We start from the raw sequence: 10,636 nt of genomic DNA on the forward strand, positions 1-10,636 counted from the left end.
AACATGAGACATTTCTGCCTTGTGTATTTCCAGCATTTGCCTGAAACTTAAGGGACTATTTAAGACAGCCTCCAGGATAAAGCTATCCTTAAAGAAAGAGCTTCATCCTCCCCAGTCTTATTCATGCATATATAGGAAGAAAAGCAAGTGTGTATGTAAAAGGGGAAAAGAAATGAGGAAAAGACACAAACAGAACACAGTATTATCTCAAGGCTACAGAAGACCTAAAAGCACAGTCAATAACAGGTAAGCTAAGCTTCTCTGACTACTAACCATGTTCAATAACAGGAAAGTTAATTCTCCCATCCAAAACACTGTTACCGGTTGATTAACAACCGTATGAACTCCATGGGGCTTGATATCTCCTGTGGCATCTCCCATGAATTCCAGGATGTCATCAGTGCCAGCAGAGTAGGGAAGGCCTCCGAGACAGACACAGTCACGTATGCTACCTGTGGCAATGGTGTATGGTGGGGGTATGACAGGAATGATGGGAGTTGGGAGAGTAGGAATAAGAGATATTGACATATATTGATTAAGTACCTGTTGGCAAAAAAAAAAAAGCACATGGATAAAGATTTACATATCATCTAGCATGAGCACAAATCAATTCTAACCATACTATTTCACACATTTAAATAAATCCGCTTCCAACATCAGAAGGGAAAAAAAAAAAATCAAACCCACAAAACCAAAAAAACCAACCAAACAAAAAAAACCAAACACCCCAAAATCAAACATTCTTCAGCTAAATGATTGCAGACAGCTTCCTTTTGAGCATCTGAAAGTTACAAACTCAAAAGGGGAAAGGTGAAATCTAAGACATTTAAATTTGCTAGACCCTAAAAACAGACCTTTCTAAGTTCATTATAAAAAAGTTAAAATCAGATTACAGTTCAATTTAAAATATCCCAAAAAGGAATATCTGAAAAAACATTTTTATCCCAATAAACCAGTGTTGGCACATACAGTTCTTAAAATAGCATAAATTAAAACCAGTAATTTTAAAAGAACTGAGATGTGAAATAACTAAAAAGTAAAAATAGTGGCTCTAATTAATTCATAAAACTTAACCAGTTAAGTGAGGGTGCTTTTGTTTTCTGTGAGCTTTTTTTTTTGTTTGTGCAGGTTTTTTGTTTGGTTGTTTTTTTTTAATTTTTCTTTTTTTTTGGGGGGGGGAGGGAAATTATGTTTAAAAACAAAGATAAAGAACTACAGACCACCTTGACCTCAACATTTTATTTTCTTTGGACTCATTCCCAAAATGACAAAGGGGCCTAATGCTGAAAAACATTTAGTGATGACTATCAAGAAAAAAGAAAACACATTCCACTTAAAGAGGTATCAAAAAAGAGGTTACAAAGTTTTAGTTATGTCAATACGGATTCTGCCTAAGGAGTTAATCTCAAGAGAAGACTTTTTTCAAGAATCTACTTGTACCACATTTCAGGCCAGAAATCTTCTCCCTTATATGTATATAGATCTCCTGGGTTCAGCAGTAGCAGTCCTTTTTTGTCCTAAGGAGCTGGTGCAGTGCTGTGTTAGTGACTTTCAGCCTGGGAACAGCACTGATAAAACCAATGTTTTCAGTTGCTGCTTAGTAATGTTTAGTCTGACCAAGGACTTTGTGAGTCTCATGCTATGCCAGGGAGGACGGGAAGCCAGGAGGAAGCTGAGAAAGGACACCTGACCGAAACTAGCCAAAGAGCTATTCCATACCACAGCACGTCATGTCCAGAATGTAGAGCTGGGAACAGTTACCCAGAAGGGCTAGTTCACTGCTTAGTCGGGCTGGGTATCGGTCAGAGGGTGGTGAGCAGTTGTATTCCCTTCCCTTGTTATTTCCCTTATCATTATTATTATTGGTGGCAGCAGTAGTGGCTTGTGTTATACCTCAGTTACTGGACTGTTCTTATCTCAACCCGTGGGAGTTACATTCTTTCGATTCTCCTCCCCATCCCTCCGGGGAGGGGGGGGGAGGGGAGGGGGGAAATGGGGGGAGTGAGAGAGAGATTGCATGGAAATGCATTGACATCTTAGGAAAAGAGATATTTCACTCCTTTCACCAAAAATCAAATACAGTATCACAGTATGATAGAGATTGGAAGGGACCTCGAAAGATCATCTAGTCCAATCCCCCTGCCGGAGCAGGAACACCTAGATAAGGTTACACAGGACTGTGTCCAGGCGGGTTTTGAATGTCTCCAGGGAAGGAGACTCCACAACTTCCCTGGGCAGCCTGTTCCAGTGTCTGTCACCCTCACTGAGAAGAAGTTTCTTCTCAAGTTTAAGTGGAACCTCTTGTGTTCCAGTTTGCACCCATTACCCCTTGTCCTATCATTGTTTGCTCCATCCTTGTGACACTCCCCCTTTATATATTTATAGACACTTATAAGGTCACCCCTCAGTCTCCTCTTCTCTAAACTAGAGACCCAGCTCCCTCAGTCTTTCCTCATAAGGGAGTTGCTCCACTCCCTTAATCATCTTAGTTTCCCTGTGCTGGACTCTCTCCAGCAGGTCCCTGTCCTTCTTGAACTGAGGGGCCCAGAACTGGACACAATATTCCAGATGCGGTCTCACCAGGGCAGAGTAGAGGGGAAGGAGGACCTCTCTCGACCTGCTAACCACCCCCCTTCTAATACACCCCAGGATGACATTAGCCTTCTTGGCCACAAGGGCACAGTGTTGGCTCATGGTCATCCTGTCGTCCACTAGGACCCCCAGGTCCCTCTCCCCTACACTGCTCTCTAACAGGTCGTTCCCCAACCTATACTGGAACCTGGGGTTGTTCCTGCCCAGATGCAGGACTCTACACTTTCCCTTGTTATATTTCATCAAGTTATTCCCTGCCCAACTCTCCAGCCTGTCCAGGTCTCGCTGGATGGCAGCACAGCCTTCTGGTGTGTCAGCCACTCCTCCCAGCTTAGTGTCATCAGCAAACTTGCTGATAGCACACTCAATTCCCTCATCTAAATCATTGATGAATATATTAAATAATACTGGTCCCAGTACTGACCCTTGAGGCACTCCACTAGTTACAGGCCTCCAACTAGACTCAGCCCCATAGACTACAACTCTCTGGCTTCTCTCCTTCAGCCAGTTCACAGTCCACCTCACTACCTGATCATCCAGACCACACTTCCTCAATTTAGCTGTGAGGATGCTGTGGGAGACTGTGTCAAATGCTTTGCTGAAGTCAAGGTAGACCACATCCACCGCTCTGCCATCATCCATCCACCGTGTTATTTCCTCATAAAAGGCTAAGAGATTGGTCAAGCATGATTTCCCCTTGGTGAAGCCATGTTGACTGCCCCTCATAACCCTCTTATCCTTGATATGCCTTAAGATGGCACCAAGGATAAGGTGTTCCATCACTTTCCCAGGGATGGAGGTGAGGCTGACCAGTCTATAGTTACCCGGGTCCTCCTTCTTGCCCTTTTTGAAGACTGGAGTGGCATTTGCTTTCCTCCAGTCCTCAGGCACCTCTCCCGTTGGTAAAGATGATGGAGAGTGGTCTAGCAATGACTTCCGCCAGTTCCCTCAGCACCTGCGGGTGCATCCCATCTGGACCCATGGATTTATGGATGTCCAGGTTGCTCAACTGGTCTCTAACCCATTCCTTGTCGACTAAGGCAAACCGCTCCGTTGACCTGACTTCATCTGAGGTCTCAGGGGTAAAGGACTCTTCAGGACTGCCTCCGGCAGAGCAGACAGAGACAAAGAAGGCATTCCGTAACTCTGCCATCTCTGCATCTTCTGTCCCCAGGGCACCCATCCCGTTCATCAGTGGGCCTACATTGCCTCTGGTGTTAGTTTTATCTGCCATGTATTTGAAAAAGCTCTTTTTGCTGTCCTTGACCCCTCTCACCAGATTTAATTCTAAGGAGGCCTTAGTCATCCTAGCTGCCTTCCTACATCCTCTAGCATCAGCCTTATATTCCTCCCAAGTGGCCAGCCCCTCCTTCCATGACCTGTAAACTCTCCTCTTCCACTTGAGCATACCCGGCAATTCCCTATTTAGCCACGCAGGTCTCCTGGCCCTCTTCCTTGACTTCCTATGTGTCGGGATGCTCTGATCTTGAGCTCGGAAAAAGCAATCCTTGAATGCCAACCAACTATCTTGGGCCCCTTTACCTTCAAGCAGCCTTGCCCATGGGATTTCCCCTAGCAATTGTTGAAAAGGCCAAAGTTTGCCCTGCTAAAGTCCAGGGTTGCAATTATATACTTAAATACATGCTGGTAATTCTTATTTTCTAACAAAGCAGTTGGAAGAAAATCTGATTTAATGCATCCAGATTTGGACTTGATGTTAGAAATGCTGTGCAATTCTCTATGGCAATTAGGAAGCACATACTGTCCTTTCTAGAACTTGACATCTTTAATGTAATAGACTTTCATAGTTGTCTACAACATATTTGCATGTAAGTGTTAGAAGAAAAGATTTAACTGTTTTGAGTCTCACAGTCAACAGCTACAACCTGTTGGACTTCTGCTGCTCTGCTCCTGAAGAGTTCAATATAACATTTTCCAAGTATCTCACTGTGCCTTTTAAGTGCATTTTCTGCACATCCTTCACAGGAAAGTAACACAAACACATCTCCTGTGGGCTTGCCATGTGGGTATTTGACAAAGAGAAGTCCCTCTTTCCCTCCTGTGACTGGGAACTCCGGTCCAGGAACCGCAAGAAATCCTCCTGAGTAGCAGTGAAGGGAAGGCCTCTCATCTGGATGATGACTTGATTCTCCTTAGATAGGAAGTGGGCTACTTCATTGGAGGTGCCTGGTAGAAAAAGAACATATGGTCAGCCAGATCATGCTGGTCAGTCAATTAGAATCATAGAATAGTTAGGGTTGGGAAGGACCTTAAGATCATCTAGTTCCAACCCCCCTGCCACAGGCAGGGATACCTCACACAAAACCATGTCACCCAAGGCTCTGTCCAACCAGGCCTTGAACACCTCCAGGGATAGAGCATTCACAACATCCCTGGGCAACCCATTCCAGTGCCTCACCAGCCTTATAGTCACCATGCCATGATCGCTGCATCCAAGGCTGCCCTGGAGAGTCACATTTCCAACCAGCCCTTCCTTGTTGGTGAGCACAAGGTCAAGCATGGCACCTCTACCTGTTGGCTCCTCTATTACTTGCAGAAGGAAGTTGCCTTCCACACAGTCGAGGAACCTCCTTGATTGCTTGTGCCGGGCTGTACGGTCCCTCCAAGAGATATCAGGGTGGTTGAAGTCCCCCATGAGGACAAGGGCCTGTGAGCATGAGGCTGTTCCTATTTGTATATACAGTGCTTCATCAACAGAGTCCTCTTGATCAGGCAGTCTGTAACAGATCCCCACAGTAACGTCTTCCATCGCTGTTCTCCCTTTAACCCCGACTCACAAACTCTCTGTTGACTGCTCACCTGTCCCTAGACAGAGTTCCATACTCTCCAGCCTATCCCTAACATAACGGGCAACTCCCCCTCCCCATCTGCCAGGCCTGTCTTTTTTAAAGAGCCTGTAATCTTCCATTCCAACACTCCAGTCATAGGAGCCATCCCACCATGTTTCTGTGATGCCTATTATATCATACCCCTGTAGACATGCACACATCTCTAATTCCTCTTGTTTGTTCCCCATGCTACAGGTGTTTGTTTAGAGGCATCTGAGCTGAGCTCCAAATGAAGCCAGCTCATTGGCTGGAGTTGCTGGAATATCTCTACATTGCTCCTAGCATTTATTATAGGTGCTGGCAACTGACTGGTAGTGTTGGAATGGAATGATGCCCCCCTCCCCCAACACATCTAGTTTAAAGCCTCCTTGACCAGTCTGGCAAGCCTCCTACCAAAACTGCTCTTTCCCTTCCTTATCAGACCAGCTCCACCAGCCCCCACTAGACCTGGCCTACAAACTTAGGTTCCGTGTTCAAGACTCCCAAATCCCTGACTATGACACCACCCTTCTAACCATTTATTAACTTGGCTAATCCCCCTAGCTTTTTTTAGGTCCTCCCCTGTATCCTGGAGAATTGACAAAAAGACTATCTGAGCTCCAGAGCCCCTAACCACCTCTCCCAGGGCTCTGTAGTCCTTCTTAATGTTCTCCAGGCTACTGCTATCTATATCAGTAGCACCCACATGGATTACTAGAAGTGGCTAATAGTCAGTGGGATTTACTAGAGCAGGCTGCCTCTATGCAGCATCCCTGATCCGTGCCCCTGGTAGTCAACACACCTCCCTTGAGACTGGGTCAGGCCAACAGATGAGTGCTTCTGTTCTTTTCAAAGTAGAGTCCCCTACCACTATGATCTGCAGGGTTAACGGCCTCCTTCTTTCCTCCATGAGCTACAGGGGAAGCTTGAGGCCCCTACACAGTTTGGGCCTGGAGCAAGCGTTCCTACTTCCTCTCAGATACCCTGAGATCTTGCAACCTTTTAATACCATCCCGCAGCTCAGCCACCTGCTGCAGGAGGACCTCCACCAGGGAGCACCCAGTGCATCCCTGCTCATTATGCACCCTTGCCTCACGAGACCAATGCAGGCACTCTACACTCCGAGCTCTGCACTGCAGCCACCCCTCTTATTGGCTCTGTTGGGGTGCCTATGCTGGCCACCGCCGAGCCAAACAGAGCAGAGCTCCCAGACTGGGTTTTGGTCATAGGGCGAGTGCTCACCTGCCCGCGTGAACTACAATCCAAGTTTTCTTGATTCCCCCCCATTTGCCGCGTTTACGTTCGCTCGTGCTCCCTGGGGCAGGTTTTTAACCAGTCAGGGATGGTGCCACTCCTCCTGGCTCCGCCCCCTGTGAATTAGCTGCTCGCGTCAGCTGAGCTGCCGGCTCCTGGGCAAGTCCTGTCGAGGACTCGAGGCTTCCTCGGTGGCTCTTGCTGCTCTGAGTTGAGGCTCCTGGACGCTGAGCTTCCCCCTGCTTAGGTGTTGAAGGCGTCCTCTCTCAAGCTACTCACCTCAGCATTTCCATAGGATGCAGGAATAGCAAAGCATAAAAGAGGAATACAAGAGATAGATAAACAGCTATAGCAATAAAGTGACAGAAGACCTGAGACACTACTAACTCCCTGAAATCTACTTTGAAGTGAAAATCCCTTACTCTGAAAGCATCTCATATTTTAATGAACTTGGAACAAAGACAGGATTAGTGCGAACTTATATAAGGTAGACTACTGCAAAGGCTCATCTTCCTCCCTAACAGCAAGACCTGGCAGTGAACATCACAGCCAACATGCAACCAAGTGAAACTGGAACCTGATAGGGTCAAGCATTCTTGGAAAGCAGAACAGGAAAAGTTACTTCATTATCTGTTTGGGTACTCAGTCAAGAAAACAAAAAAATTACAACTAGTAAAATACTCCTATGAACACTGAACTCCAGCATCACTTACCTCCTGCAATTTTTAAGAATTCTTCCCCAGTTGCTTTGTAAACCTTAAAGAGAAAAAGAAATTAAAAAAACACACATGAAAATGAAAACATTCAACTCACACACACACTCATTCCACATGTGAGAGAATTCTGTTTTGCTCAAAGTACCAGTATGCAAGTGCAGTTTGTTCGCATTTAAAACTGTAAAATATTCAGGTTGCTCTCCAAAGATTTGTTTCAAGTCACTACTTTTTACCTCAATGTATCTGCTACCCATGTGATGCTTATGCCTTTCCAGTGTGAGATCTCTCTGCTCAGAACTGACAAACTGAACTAATGCCTCCTCATTTCTTCTTCCTTGAGCATTCAGACAAAGAGCCACACCACCTCTGGAAGGTAAAGCCAACAAAAATAAACTTAGCTTGACTCTTTAACACATTTAATAAACAACTGTGTAAGAATAGTAGGGAAATCAGTCTTTAACATGGAGTTTATAGATTGAAAAAGAAAATGCTACTGTCCAGAATTTAATTTCATTTTTAATATAATACAATTATACTACAGAATCCCCTTTAGTGAGATCTTGGATCTCACACTGTTTACCACTTTCTCAACTTCCATGCAGATGTAAATTTGTGAGACCTTCCTATCATTTCAGAAATGCAGATTTTAATTTCCTTATACCTCTAAATAAAAGTAAAATATGCTTTCTCAGTGTTGAGAATCTAGAACATATAAAGTGACAGATATGCTAAATTAAACTCACTCTATATATACATATACACACAGATGTACACACATCAGTCACAAGAAAAGTTCTTCCAAACAGCACTTGGAAGTTTCTCATTCTGGCCTGTTAGGAGGTATATCAGAATACTGAAGAGGTGGCACAAAATTTAAGCTTCTACTATAGCTTGGGCTCTGCCTTGGTTAATGCAGTAGGAGTTTCTCCCTTTAGGTACGAACAATAAATGAACATGTTGGTTTTCAACCCATAAGTATCATAGAATCATAGAATCGTTAGGGTTGACCCCTGAAGTCAATTCTCCAGGCCCACTGATAGTTAAGCCCTTCAAGATTAATACAAGTGATGTTTTTCTTTGGTGGGTTTACTAAATATGGTTTAGAACTCAGTGTTAGACTCAAATTGAAAACAAAAATATATTACAAGCAGAGCTGCTCCCCCAATGCACACTTAAGTGAATATTCCTTCTATTTTATTTGACAATTTTTAGTTCAAAAGATTAAAACCTGTAATGATCACAGAGATAAAACTGAAGGAAGCATAATTGATTCTGGTGTATAAGCTGCAGCAAAAGGATACATTCTGCCATGGTCTCAATACTCTGATCTTTCATGGCGGCTGAACTAGGGTAGCAAGTGTGAAATTCTTTGCGCAGATCATAAAAGGAATAGAAGCAGTCTGACAGCAGGAAGTTCTACAAGACAGGCAAAAAAAAGTTTTATACACACCATTCCTTTATATTCTGATTAATATTTTTGGACTGAATGAGGCAGTCTCAAAAATCACATAGTTGTATGTCATCAGCTTGTCTATGATAGACCAGTTAATTCCTTTGTAACATAGTTCAAATTCCATAGCCTGACAGAATTAGATCTCTAGATGAGCAAACCCAAAAAGCTTCTCAGAGGCAGACCTGCAAAACAGCTGGGAAGAAAAAAAGAGAGAGAAAAATATCCCACAAAACAACAAACCTAAACAAAATCTCTACATTTTGTTGTTTTATAAATACTCCCATTTAGGATACTATATTTTCTCTTTTGAGGCTACACCAAAAAGCAATATTGCACTGAAACATGATAACAGTTTAAATAAATATTGTTAAAGCATACCAAATATCTTCCAGCAACTTAAAGACATGTCTTCATTACTGTCCTGTACTGGATAAGAACTATCTAAGATTGTTAAGCAAATGCTTAAGTAGCCCTTCACTCCAAGATTTGCTTGTTTCTTCAAGGAATAAACCCCAGATAATGCTGGCTTAAATCACTGTTTTCTCACTCTCAAACTATTTTACTGTATAGAAGTTTGCTTTTGGTCTAGTCAAACAGCACCCACCTTTGTAAATAAAGAATTACAAAAAGTCACAAAGTAATGCTTCTTATAAGAGTAGAAAAAGCAAGAGCCAAGGTCTGAGGCTTATTAACATTTAATGTGCAGGAAGAAATAAGCTTTTACAAATTAAAAAGCATTGTAGGAGGAGAAAGGAAAAAAAAAAGAGAGAGAGAAAGAAATGCAGTATTAAGAGACAACACATGATCAGATCCATTCTTTTATCTGGTATGGACAATTATTTCTTCCACAGCATTACAACGTTTGCTTTGTTTTAATCCATTTGTTTCAATCCATTTGTTTCAAAAGAGAAATACACAGAATTACCCACAAAAAAGTACTATCGTGTTTGGATGTTAAATATCATTCCTGATTCCTTTCTTGCTTCATCCCTACACAAACATGTGCTTTTCATAGTCAGTGTTATGTTTTAATACAACACAAATGACAAATGAATATTTGTAGAAACTCAGCATGAGCCAATACCCTTATAGGGAGGAACCCCCCTCCCAAAAAAAACCCAACCCCACAAACAAACAAAAACCCCCCAAACCCTGATCAGTCAACTCCTTCCATGTCAGCAGCTCCCATTTCTGTGGGGTTCCTGCAGACCCTGCCAAACAGGCTAACCTATGAGCCACCACCATACACAAAGGCAAGATTCTTCTCCCTGTGCAAGACAGTCTGCTTTAAGCCCTTGCAGGAACTTGAAGTGGAAACTCCTGCTTCACGTGAGAGTAGCAAATAAGCTATAGCAATACTTCCTACTGAATAAATGCAGATGGGGAACCACTGCCATTCTCCAGGGCAAGTCAATAGTTGTCCATCCCCTCTGCTGAGGTTAGACCTGTACCTTTGCTTCTGTTTCCCAAGACCCAAAATTCAAAGTACTTGTACTGTTCCTCTCTCTATCCTCTTTCCTAATTATTCTCTTTATTATGCTCATTTGGGAGTCCTCAAGTACCATAGCTGACTTCCAAGAGCAAATGCCAAGAACTACTCTGCTACTCAAGGTTGAGACAGGGTGGGGATCATCTTAAATATTCTTGGAATACCACAGTTCTCAAGGTTGAATTGTGTTGCTCATCTCAAACTCATGTAAGTTATCTTCTTTGATGTCCTTAAAGCACGGTACTGCCCTTCTGCATCAGTTCTGATCTCATACCTTCTTAGAAGTTTTTGGATGGAGGACTTG

General features: G+C 43.3%; 1 pseudogene; it reads right to left on the reverse strand.

The window, feature by feature from the left end:
* Window positions 1-7,756, reverse strand: part of LOC133282711 (epithelial splicing regulatory protein 2-like) — a 58,193-nt pseudogene extending 50,437 nt beyond the window's left edge.
* Between the last annotated feature and the right edge of the window lie 2,880 nt (window positions 7,757-10,636).

Source organism: Pezoporus flaviventris, unplaced genomic scaffold (assembly GCF_033815535.1).
Source record: "Pezoporus flaviventris isolate CSIRO_AGI_PZ_B2104156 unplaced genomic scaffold, CSIRO_AGI_Pfla_v1 ptg000136l, whole genome shotgun sequence".
Taxonomy (NCBI): Eukaryota; Metazoa; Chordata; class Aves; order Psittaciformes; family Psittacidae; genus Pezoporus; species Pezoporus flaviventris.